At 43.5% G+C, this 12,703-nt stretch overlaps 1 protein-coding gene across 11 annotated transcripts in view; it reads right to left on the bottom strand.

Annotated features, from left to right (window-relative positions):
* DUSP16 (dual specificity phosphatase 16) overlaps positions 1–3,065 on the bottom strand; it is a 78,331-nt gene extending 75,266 nt beyond the window's left edge. For 10 of the 11 annotated variants that reach the window (XM_045073392.1, XM_045073394.1, XM_045073399.1 and 7 more), the window contains exon 1: positions 2,380–3,065. The gene's annotated coding sequence lies outside the window, so the exon portion shown is untranslated. Of the gene's footprint in view, positions 1–2,375 lie in introns of all 11 variants that reach the window. The other variant, XM_045073393.1, reaches the window with a different exon arrangement.
* Between the last annotated feature and the right edge of the window lie 9,638 nt (positions 3,066–12,703).

The following is a 12,703-nucleotide window of genomic DNA, read 5'->3' as shown; positions in this document are numbered from 1 at the left end:
CAGTGAAAATTTTAGTCCAAATAACACAGGGTAGGAAATCTCACTTTTTAAGATAATCCAGGAAAAGTTAGGTTTCTGGGGAAAACTGCACTGGTAATTCTAGCAAAATGCATTTAGTAGGATATTGTGATTACTTGAAAATATGAAAACATATATGGACTGCTTTGTAAGTCAGTTTCATCAGTATATAATCTCATAGACCAAAACCTCTACAGAATCAAATTCCCGATACAAGCATTATAGAAAATAGCATTAACCCTGGCCCCTCTCCTGGTCCCAGACTAAACTCCGTGCCCATCTCAGACCTGATCTCAGCCTCACTTCTACAAGTAAGTTTTAAAATGTGTAAGAAAAAGGAAAAGAATTGGGCTAACAGGATCTTCTCTTTTGCCCTCTTTTCAGTTACTGCCATTATGTTTTTGGTCAGATAGACCCCTAATCCTCAATTTTACACAACAATTCTTACTTTATAATGATTCAATAATTTTACATATGAATGTAGGGCTACAGCAATTGAACTCACTTTCCTTCATACACTATTCACCATATGACCAGCAGAATTAATAAACCATTTTTAATTTTCCCCCATGTGGAACTTTGATAACTACGCATTATTTTACCCAAAAACTAACTTTCGGTCTGGTGAATGTGGCCCAAGTTTTTATATGAGACGTTCAATGTTAACTGCTCCCCCCCCCCCAGTCCTCAGACTCAGTAAATTCTACAACTTTTAAACAATAAAAACCAAAAAATTTTCACGGTGCACAGTCACATTCTGATGAAAATACCTACACAAAGCCACGAATTCCTAGTTTTTCAATTCACTTCTCCAGCTTTCTGCCTTTACTAAATAAGAGAGCTCCACAAGTATGAATTAATTATGGCTTCCCAAGCTGTGTGTCCACCAATATACACGATTCTCAAGGAAAAGCAAATAACTAAACGTAACTAAACTGGTAAGAATTCTTTTTTTCTTCAAAAATTCACTTTAATTTAAAATCTCTCTTCTTCACGGAGTTTGAAATAGTATACAACCTTTGAGGAAAGAGTTGTCATCTATGTGCATTCTCAATGAGCCCCACAAAATGAGTGGCATAAAGAGGCAGCCTAAGTTCCCAAGTTTGGTCTTTCATGTATGGTACATTTCTCAAACACAAACATACACACACACACACCCCAGAAGAAAGAAAAGAAACATACCTGATCATTTTCTAAACAGGTTTGATAGGTTTGGTTGACTTGTAAGAGCGGAGTATTTACTTATAATCTTTTAAAGCAGAAGTGGCAGCCAGAGCAGTGGGTAAATAAAAACTTCAGAGAGTTTTAAAAACCCTGCATCTTAACTCACTTCCCCTTGCTTCAAGGGGACAGCACAGCAAACCCCACGGGCAAATGAGATTATGCAACAGGTTTTTCTCCTCTACTTAATTCACCACGGGCTGGTTAGAGGTGTGCTTTCTCCAAACAATTTGAAACACCAGGACCCTAGAATCTTTGCAGCGGGCGTTTAACTAACTCCTTTAGGATTTTGCAGTATCCATTCATTTTCAGATCTACTCGTATTTTCTCGAGTTCATCACCGGAGTTTTGTTTGTTTGGGGAAATTAACCCATTATTTGAAAGCTTCAATTCTGCATAAATATTTTCCTCCCTGGTGTTTTATTACACGAAACCACACATGATAAACAGATCCTCAGCTGCCCCCTTGGGCTTTTTTATTTCTCACGTTTTACCGCTAGTGTAAATAAAGAAGTCACAGGGCCCCCCAACACCGTGACTCGGGCCCCAGCAGGAAAACTGAGTTTTTGGTTGGTCGCTAGGGTTTAAGAACGCAGCACCGTCACCACCCAGGTGGCCTCGCTGCTTACACCAAAGGCGAATTTGGGATAATGGGAACAGTCAGGCCGGGGCCCCACTTGGCAGGCGTGTTGTGTAACAGTCGCGCCTGGAAGTGAGCAGCTTCGCCCGCGAAGGTACCGCGTCCCACCGCGGCGGCTCCTTGCAGCGGGATCCGCCGGCCCAGCCCGCTCTCCGCGGCACGGCCGGGGGCGCACCGACCGAGACCCCGCGTCCGGCCGCCCGCCCCCTTCCCGCTCGGCCCGGCCCCCTACAAGGCCTACACCCCCCCCCCCACAAAAAAAAAAAAAAAAAAAAAAAAAAAACGCCCGTGCGGCCCCGAGCCGCGGTCGCCCCCACCCCGCCTCCCGGAAAGGTGGCCCGGACGCCCGGGAAGGCAGAGCCGGCGGGGCGAGAGCGCAGTGCCGGGCAGCGGGAGTCCAAGCGCGCGGCGGAGCGTCCATGCTGCCGGCGCGGGCGGGCGTCCCGAGCCCCGCACCCTCTCGTCCGCACGGTCCGCGCGGCCGGCCGGAGGCCACTTACTTTTGGGGCCGCCGACCTCCCGACTCCCTCCGGGGGAAATGAAAGTTGTCACGGCGTCTCCCCTCGGGCCCCCCTCGCCTGCCCGGCTTGCGAGGCGCCGCCGCGGAGCCGGGAGGGCGGCTGCGCTCCCGCTCGCGTCCGTCCCGTCGCGCTCTCCTCCTCCTCTTCTTTTCACTATATTATCTTCTCCTTCTCGGAGAGGTGGGTGGGGGCGGGAAGCTTAGAAAGAGAGGAGACGTTTGCAACTTTTCTTCACTCTTTCTCTTCCACCTCCCCCCCACCGTCAGCCTTGAAAAAACAATGTTGAAAGGGGTGAAGAACTTGGGGAGGTGAAGGTGAGGGGCCGCGTGGGGAAAGCGGAGGGGGGGGGGGAGGGAGAAGTGATAATAATCGTTTAAAAACTGATTAAAGCCCCCCAAACAGTGATACACAGACAAGAGGGGGAAAGGCGGGGGGGTGGGGTGGGGGTTGGGGGGAAAGAGAAAGAGTCGCTGGTCAGGAAACTTCAAGCGCGGATGAGGTCATTGGTTTAAAAATAAAGAGATGGCGTCACTTGAAACCAATCCCAGTGAATGAACTCAGCGGAGCCCCGGGGAAAGGAGGAGACAGGCGAGGGCAGGGCGGTGGGCGCCGGGCGGGGCCGCGCGCCCGCCCGCCCATCCCGCGGCCGCCCGGGTCCGCAGCGCGGCTCGGCGCCTTGGCTTCGGCCGCGCGGGGAGGGGTCGGGTCACGTTCCGTTCCGGAGTTCGGCGACTCGCAGGCAGGTTCCGCAGGCGCCGCTGGGAGGAGCCGGGGCTGCCCGAGGAGGCGGCTCCGCGGCCTCCTCCTTCCGCGCCCGCGCGCTCACCAGCCCCGACCCCGGGCCCGAGTCTGCGTCCCAACAGGTATTTCAGGGTGCGCCCCCCACCCCGGCCCACCCCGGACCGAGACGCGGAGCCTTTTCCCCCTGGCTGCGCTCTTTCCAGCTGCCTCACCCGCGTGAATAAATGCAAACCATGATTTGAGAGAATTGCAAGCACTCCCTCTAAAGTCCGATGAATCCCAAAGAGAGGTCACTGCCGTCCTTGTGAAAGGGACGTTGCAGGTACTTCAAGAAAAATCACTAGTGTTGTCAGGCACTCAGTGATCTGCGCGTGTTTGTCGTTGAAAGACCCCACACGACTGTTCCTAACTTTCATTATTTTACTTTGTCGATGTTTACTTATTTACGTTCACAAATTCAATGAGTACAAGCGGCATGAAATTCCCTTCTAAAATGATTTCTGCACCGGGCAGCACAGAATCGTTTTTAAATCAGACCAGAGATTCTCTGCCTCTTGAGAGGTGCAAACCCCTACTGCTTGAATCCTACGCATTTCGTGCATTTTCTGTGTGGATTAATCAAAATAGCTGTTTTGCAGATTGTATTACACTCTTTGGAAAATGAGAGACCTGAGGTGGTGACAAACCAGGACTTGGAATCCGTGAATAGGACAATCGGAGCTTTATTCTAGTGTTCTTTGAGCATTTGAGCATGAAGCTGCTTCTACTGAGAAGTACTCACGTGAATATCACATAACAAAGATGTGATTAACGACGGAAAAGCACACTGCGAGTGGACTGCTTCATGGGCCAGAATTTATGTGTAGGAATAATCTGGCTCCTAAAATACTCCATTTACAATGCCCTGGTTGGGACATCAGTCCCAAAAGGCATCTCTGTTGTGAATGTCCATTTGGACACTGCCTGGGGGACTTTTTTTTTTTTTTTTAACTGGCCAAAGAACTGAGAGTCAGGTTTGGGGTGGGTTAGAAAGGTAAAACATCTCTGTATTCCTTTTCTGCCTTGAAATCCTGCAAATATAGTGCATTGGTTCCTACTGATAATCACTTAAGGTTAGTATTGAGGTAAGCCTCATCTTTCAGAGGAGGAAAAAGAGCCCATCTGGAGATGAGAGACTGATGAGCCCAAGTGGGGCAGTAAATTAAGCCTGAAGGCCACAGATGCAGAGTCCACCTTCTGCTTCTGCCTTTGACCTCTAAAACTTGGGCTGGGAGGAAGCAATCTCTCCTAGGGCTCCCCGTCCTCTGGTGGCCAGGAGACGTTACTGCAGCCTTATTGGGACTACCTGTGCTCTTCAAGTAAACCTCCAAAAATCTACTAATCATAGACATGCTGTTTTTAGAACATTTTAAAAGGGATAGTTCAAAATGATCTGCAACTCAAGTCTGCTTAGTTGGAGGAGTTGGAATGTGGGGGAAGGAAGGAAAAGAGAGAATCCTTGTCCTACAGGTGAAGAGTACAGATCTTGCCTGGATGAAAGACTCCACAAGAATGTATGGAATACCCTTTACGTACTGCACATCCTGAAACTTCTCTCACCTTCTTTATGTGTTTTTCATGCATGTGGTACCATAATAGCTAGTAATGGGAGCCTCCCCGGTATATAGCATCCAGTAAGGGAAATGGGATGTAGATTAAAACAAATTAAAAACTAAATTAGTAATTGAGGGGCGCACAGTATTTATTAAAAGAGTCCAGCAGGAAAAAAGGAGCAGTGTAGGCTGGGATTGTCAGGGAAGGCATCTTCAGAGGAACTTTGACCTCATCCTTTAAGGATTATTAAGATTAGTTTGGGTTAAAAGGGCTCAATGGGAGGTCTATTCTAGAGGGGAAATGGCATGAACAAAGACACGGAGGTAGAATGAATGAGGTGTATTCAGGTGAGTGAGGAGAAGACCCTTCAACAGCAGTAGAGATTGGTGTGTAGCAATTAAGAACTAGGCTAAAATTAAGAGATTCAGAGGCACATTATAAGGTTCTTGAATGTTGGGATAAATAGCTTGTTATTAGTCCAACAGGCTAATGTTGAACAAGTTTACTTCATTAAAGAGCACATTTCTGTTCTACTAAAAAAGCTTGCATATATGCTAACAACAAACAGGTGGAAACAAATTAAAAACTAAGTGTCACTTAAAATTGCTCCCAAGAAGATGAAATCTCTGGGTATAACTCTAACAAACCATGACTGGGATCTGTATGCTGAAAAATATAAAATGCTGGTGAAGTTAAAGAAGGCCTAATTAATTGGAGCCACTCACTATATTCATGGACTGGAAGAACCAGTAAAATAAGTATTGTTCTTCCCACATTGATCTATAGATGTACTTTTTTATTTAAATTCAATTAGCCAACATATAGAACATCATTAGTTTCAGATGTAGAGGTCAGTGATTCATCAGTTGCATGTAACACTCAGTGCTCATCACATCATGGGTCCTCCCTAATGCCCATCACACAGTTACCCCATCCCCCTACCCACCTCCACTCCAGCAGCCCTCAATAACTTTCCCATAGTTAAGAATCTCATCATTTGTCTCCCTCTCTGATTAATTCCCATCGTGTTTTTTCCCTCCCTCTCCAATTGATCTACAGATTTAGAACACAGCCCCTATCAAAATCCTAGCATGGTTTTTTATAGACAGAGACCATATGAACCTAAAATTGCTTCTGGAACGTTTAAAGGGGTGAGTGAGTGCTAGATTCCCCAAAGGCAGATAAAGAGCTCATATACTTAGGACACCAGCAAAGCAGGGGCTCTGTGGCTTATAATCAGACAATGTAGAAAGGAGCTATTTTCATTTCAGTACATGTTAAGTGTGCAGTTCAGTCTTGTTTTCAGTCAGAGTTCAATATGGGAGAGGAGTGCCTTAATCTTTCACACTTAGACCCTGATAAGTTTTTAATCCGCCCGTGGCTGAAGCTCATTCATTCAGCTATTAGTTATTGAGTGCCTACTATCAGCATGTACCAGGCACTGTGCCTGGCTCTGGGAGTTCAGTTATAAACAAGAAAAGCAAGGACCCTTCCCTGATGGAACATTCTAGTGGGGAGAGAAGGCAATAAGCAAATAAAAACAAAATCCAGGACTGTGAGAAAACTGACTATGTGGGGAGAAAGTTGGACGATGTGATACCAAATCATCGAGGGTAGGGGCCAAGGTGGCTGAGGGAGGCATTCATAAGGAAAGGACATTTGAACTCATCCTTAAGGATGGCAAACAGAGAAGTGGTCTGGGTAGAAGAAAGCAGTCATTCTGAAACTTCAGTAGAAGCGGAGTGACTTGGAGGGAGTTGGTGTGTTTCCAGAGCAGAAGAAAGGCCTGTGGGGCTCAAAAGTGTAAAAGGAGGTCAGGGAAGAGCCAGACGTTGTAGGACCTTGAAATGCATGGCAAGCAGTTCACATTCTAGCCTAAAAGATGTAAGCCAGTTAGTACATGATTGGATTTATGAAGAGGGTATTTGCAAGTAATCATGATAGTTCAGTTTTAAAAGGACAGTTTGAATAGTATTCTATAAATATTTATTTAATCTGGCAGCTCCCTTTTCCAATAGGAAGGAAGCATTTTTGATCATTTAATTCATCTCCAGGGATCCCTTTAATGTCCCCTAAATCAAATGTTCTTGCCCTAGGATTCATGTATTCCTAGGAAGTATATGGATGGACTTCCAAGGATCTAGGAGGCCCCCAAAATTTTGTGCATATATCCTTATGTGGGTTTTTCTGTGAATAGGTCCCTAGCTTTCAACAGATTTTCAAAGGACTGCCACACACACACACACAACAAGACCTACTTCACATTTAAGTCTTGGCTGTGGCTTTTGGATGGTAGTGCCTGCTATTGTTCCTGGGGCTCATGGCACTATAGAAATGAATCACAGTTCTGTTAAGCAGCAAGTTTTGCCTCAAAGAGATGGCACTATATTGGAAAAGAGCACTATTTGTGGTAGAGTTGAAGGGAATATTCCAAGAATTTGCCTTCAAAGAAACCTCATGAAAGAAATACTTTATCTATGTGATCTGAGAACTAGAAGATACCTAAGATAGTACCATCCTACTCATGTTACATATAAGAAAGCAAAGGTCCAGAGAGGTGAAGTGGCTTGCCCAAGGATGCCCAGCTATTCAGGGACTAAACTGGGATTAGAAACAGGTCTGCCAACTCTCAGGACAAAACTCTGTGCTCCTCATTTTAAAAAGACAAAAACACTGGACCAAATATAGTATAGTTAAAAGTCTTAATAGGAATTAAGTGTTCAATTTCATTCAATTAAATTAAGCCAACACATGCTCATTACTAAGGATATGGAAGGAAAGAAGTAAAGGAGTTCAAAAACATAAAATCCCAGTTCTGAAAGTGAAAGGAAAAAACCTCAATGTCGAATGAAGACATACAACTAAGAGTAAATAGTAATAACACTGTGTTAGTGTGTATCCAATCTTTCTGTAAGAAATATGTAAATAGACATAATGAGTTATAAAAACTAGGTGACTTTTCATTATCAGTTCACCAAAGGTTTTTTAAATGGGTAATCCCAAAATTAGGTCAAGAGTGTGGTGAAACAGACCTCCTGAATGCAGCTGGTGAGAGTATAAATTAATGTAACTATTCTGCAGAAGAGTTTGACAATATGCTTTCCAGAGTCTAAAAAGGCATACCCCGGGGGCGCCTGGGTGGCTCAGTGGGTTAAGCCACTGCCTTCGGCTCAGGTCCTGATCTCAGGGTCCTGGGATCCAGTCCCGCATCGGGCTCTCTGCTCGGCAGGGAGCCTGCTTCTCTCTCTCTCTCTCTGCCTGCCTCTCCGTCTACTTGTGATCTCTCTCTATCAAATAAATAAATAAAATCTTTAAAAAAAAAAAAAAAGGCATATCCCACAACCTTCCTTTAAGAATTTGTCTTAGGGGGAGCCTGAGTGGCTCAGTGGGTTAAGCCTCTGCCTTCGGCTCGGGTCATGGTCCCAGGGTCCTGGGGTGGAGCCCCGCATTGGGCTCTCTGCTCATTAGGGAGCCTGCTTCCCCCTCTCTCTCTGCCTGCCTCTCAGCCTACTTGTGATCTCTGTCTGTCAAGTAAATAGGTGGAATCTTTGGGGGGGGGGGAGAATTTGTCTTAGGAAATGATAGTACTATTTTCCAAAGCTACAAATAAGGATGTTAATTGTAACTTAATAGCTGGCACTTCTTGCAAACAATCTCATTCCATCCTCACAATTACTATTACCCCCATTTTACAGTGAACTTGTTCAATCACACAGTAAGTGGGAGAGCTACGATCTGAATAACATGGCCTCCACATCTAAGCAGAAACAAGATCAGAGGGGCTGTATAAGCTATGCCAAAGGGCTTGGACTTCGTTCAAGGCAAGTGGGAAAGAAGCCGCTGGAAGATTTCAAGCAGGAGAAATGACAAGATCAGGTGGGCCTTTGCTGTGAAAAGAACGGTTGGGTAGGGAAGACATAAAGCAAGATGAGAGACACTTGTGCAAGTTAGAGAATTAAATATAAATGGAGAGAAGACACATCCAAGAAATGTTATAAGACTAGAATCAAAAGAACCCGTCACCAGTTAGATCTGAACTGTTACAGGGGAAGTCAGTATCAAGGATGACTCTTAGGTTTCTGACTCTAGCAAACGGGTGGATGATAGTGCTACTTATTTACTTCCCAGGGGAAAGACAGGTTGAATTTTAAGAATGTTGAGTTCAAGGTGCCTATGGAACCTCAAGAGGAATAGACTTGTATTCAGGAGTCTGAAGCTCAGAGGCCATGACAGGGCAAGAGAGAAAGATTTGGAATTCATTAGCCACATTTTAGTTTAGTCATGGCCAATAGATGAGGTTATGCAGGGAGAGCAAGAGCAAGAGAAAAAAGATTTTGGGAATCAAGGGAATTACTGATGTTTTAAGAAACTCTTAGGGAGGCTAAGAAGGACAAACTAGAAAAGCGGTGGGCATAGCCGTTACAAAAAGTCAAGAAAAGACTGTCAAGGGCGCCTGGGTGGCTCAGTGGGTTAAGCCTCTGCCTTCGGCTCAGGTCATAATCTCAGGGTCCTGGGATCAAGTCCCACATCAGGCTCTCTGCTCAGCAGGGAGCCTGCTTCCTCCTCTCTCTGTCTGCCTGCCTCTCTGCCTACTTGTGATTTCTCTCTATCAAATAAATAAATAAAATCTTTAACAAAAGAAAAAAAAAAAAACAAAACTGTCAAGCCCAGAAAGAACCCCACTGAGTTCATGCTCAGAGAAGCCCTGATAGTAAGGTCTAAAAAGTTTTTCTCTGATTTAGCAACAACATGACCAATGGACACGGTGGTTTTCCTGAAGACAGTCTTGCAAAGGCGAGATTACAGTGAGTAAAAGAGGAAACGAGAAGGAACAAAATACAAACAGTGGAATAGAAACTACTCTTTCAAGAAGCTTAACTGTTAAGGAAGAAAGGATCATACCTCACTACAGACAGATGTAAGACACTTACACCCTAAAAGATCCTAATGATTTCATAACCAGTCTGTTTGTTTTGTTTAATCAAACAATTCATCATAAGCAGGTATTAGTGCCTGCTTATGAGTGCCCTGAGAAGTGAGAATTTCTCGGTTGCCAGCTTGGGGAAGTTGCAGATGGACTTCTGCTACTTACAGCCCAAACTTTATTTTCAAATTATGTAGAGCACACATTCGGGGGTTTTGTCAGGGCTGTTCTGAAAAATCTTTTTAATAACTGTGAAGTACGATTTTAAGAATAAAGGAATTATCATTTCTAACATCAGATGTACTTACCTTCAAAGGCTGAATAATGCTTTTATAACCAGGAAAAGATGATAGTGGGGAGAAAGTAAATAAATAAAATAAATAAAAGGCTAGAAAGTATTTGTAAATTTTGCTTCTTTTCGGGGTGCCTGGGTGGCTCAGTGGTTTGGGCTGCTGCCTTCGGCTCGGGTCATGATCTCAGGGTCCTGGGATCGAGCCCCGCATCAGGCTCCCTGCTCCGCAGGAAGCCTGCTTCCCTCTCTCTCTCCCTCTCTCTCTCTGCCTGCCTCTCTGCCTACTTGTGATCTCTGTCAAATAAATAAATAAAATCTTTAAAAAATAAATAAATAAATTTTGCTTCTTTTCATCTGGTCCTAAAGAAAAATAATTGGAATAAATATAGTGATGTTCTTTTTCTCTGATATAAAGAATAATAATTTTAAAAAATTATGTTTGTTTTTGAAGGCCAGCAATTTTTAATGGCTTTCCCATTTTCTGAGTAAATACAGGACTCGGTGTGCTCTGTTTTAAAATTCACAGTGACTTTCTGGACTAAAAATAACAACATTCAATAACAATATTCATGTGTATAAATGTAAACATTTACCTTTAGGAACAATCTTTAACCAATAATTGTACCTCTTATTCAGTGTTAGCTAAGGTAAACAGCAGGACAGGATATTCTGACCAAATAGCAAAATGCTGTTTTAATTGAAAAAATGCTTTTTAAATTTGTATAGGGGCGCCTGCATGGCTCAGTCATTTAAGCATCAGACTCTTGATTTCAGCTCGGTTCCATGATTTCAGGGTCATGAGATCAAGCCTCACACCCAGGCTCCCACCCTGGGTGTGGACCTGCTTGAGATTCTCTCTCCCTCACCTTGTGCCCCTCCCCAACTCACTCAAGTGTAAGTTGATTTATTTATTTGTGTAAAGCCAGTCTTTGTATTAAAGAAAAAGTTCTAGCCCTCCTTAGGACAGCACATCTTAAGAATATCTCAAACCACTTCTATGAAGAAACTAGAAATTAAATGGAATTTGAAAATTAATATCACTATGTTGTCAAATGTACAAAAATCAGCTCTTCATATATATATATATATGTATGTAAATATACATATATACATATATATATATGTATGTATATATACATATATACATACATATATATATATATTTTAACTCTCATGACCCTAAGAGTTAGGTATTGAGGTGCCTGCATGGCTCAGATGGTTTAGTGTCTGCCTCCAGCTCAGGTCATGATCCCAAGGTCCTGGGATCGAGCCCCACATCAAGCTCCTGACTCAGCCAGGAGCCTGCCTCTTCCTCTGCTCATGCTCTCTCTGTCTCAAATGAATACATAAAATCTTTAAAAAAACAGGTATTATTATTACCTGACTTGAGTCTGAGAAAGGTTAAGGAGTTGACTCAAAGACACATATCTAGCAAATGGTGAGTGAGAACTCACACCCAAGTTTTCTCACAGGAGGTTTTGTTGAGAAAACAAAAATGCAAAATATAAGTAATTCAAAATAATAGTATTAGCAATGCCACTGTCTCTCTTTTTTTTTTTTTAAGATTTTATTTATTTATTTGACAGACAGAGATCACAAGCACGAAGAGAGGCAGGCAGAGAGAGAGAGGGAAGCAGGCTTCCTGCTGAGCAGAGAGCCCGATGTGGGGCTCAATCCCAGGCCCCTAAGATCATGACCTGGGCTGAAGACAGAGGTTTTAACCCACTGAGCCACCTAGATTCCCACAATGTCACTGTCTTAAAATGCACTTCTGTGATTATTGGTCAAACTTACACAGATATGAGGTATGAAAGTTGGAACAAATGAGAGTTCTCTGAGCTGGGGAACCATTAGCTAGCTACAAATTTCAGCTCTGCCATATACTGGCCATATGACTTGAAGGAAACTCAGTTTCCTCATCTGTAAAAAAAAGGTAATTAATGCCAACTGTCAAGAGCTGTTGTGAGGTTCAAATGGATACCACAGAAAGCACCAAATATGTGTGCAGCCCACATGGTGACTGCGGACTACACACTGATTCCTTCCTCCTTAGGAAAGGCTGTATGTGGAACTCACTTAGATCTTGAACAACAGATTGAATTGGGATATTAAGGGAGAATGGGGAAGCTCATTCCAGGAAGAGAAAACACACAGTAGGAGACACAGCAGGGAAAATGTGTTTAAAATAGTTTAACTGAAGCAGAACATTTGTATTGAATAGTATATAATAAGCCTGGAAAGCAGTTTGGGGCCAGATTACATAGGGCCTCAGCTAGAGAATTTAGCTTTTATATTATAAGTAGCAGGGAAGGATGGAAAATGTGGTTCCTTTTTAAAATTATACTTTATTAGATTTATTTTCTGTTCTAAAGCCATACCTGTGCATTGCTAAAAGTCTGTAAACTACAGAAATGGGTAAAGAAGAAAGTATGAATCACCTAATTCAATCTTGGGAGAGAGATAAATTTTTTTATTGTTATATCCTTTGGTGGTATTTTGATCCAGTTTTTCTTTTTTTTTTTTTAATTAATTTATTTGACAGGGAGAGAGACACAAGCAGGGGGAGCTGGAGAGGGAGAAGCAGGCTCCCTGCTGAGCGGAGAGCCCAATGTGGGGCTCAATCCCAGGACCCTGGGATCATGATCTGGTCCAAAGGCAGACACTTAACGACTGAGCCACCCAGGTGCCCCAGATTCAGTTTTTCTATCACCATGTACATTTGTTATTTAAATACTAATAATGACATGTATAAA

The sequence above is a fragment of the Mustela putorius genome, unplaced genomic scaffold, assembly GCF_011764305.1.
Source record: "Mustela putorius furo isolate JIRA1106 unplaced genomic scaffold, ASM1176430v1.1 tig00537227_pilon_pilon_pilon, whole genome shotgun sequence".
In the NCBI taxonomy this organism is placed as follows: domain Eukaryota; kingdom Metazoa; phylum Chordata; class Mammalia; order Carnivora; family Mustelidae; genus Mustela; species Mustela putorius.
This window is presented reverse-complemented; position numbering and strand designations above follow the sequence as displayed.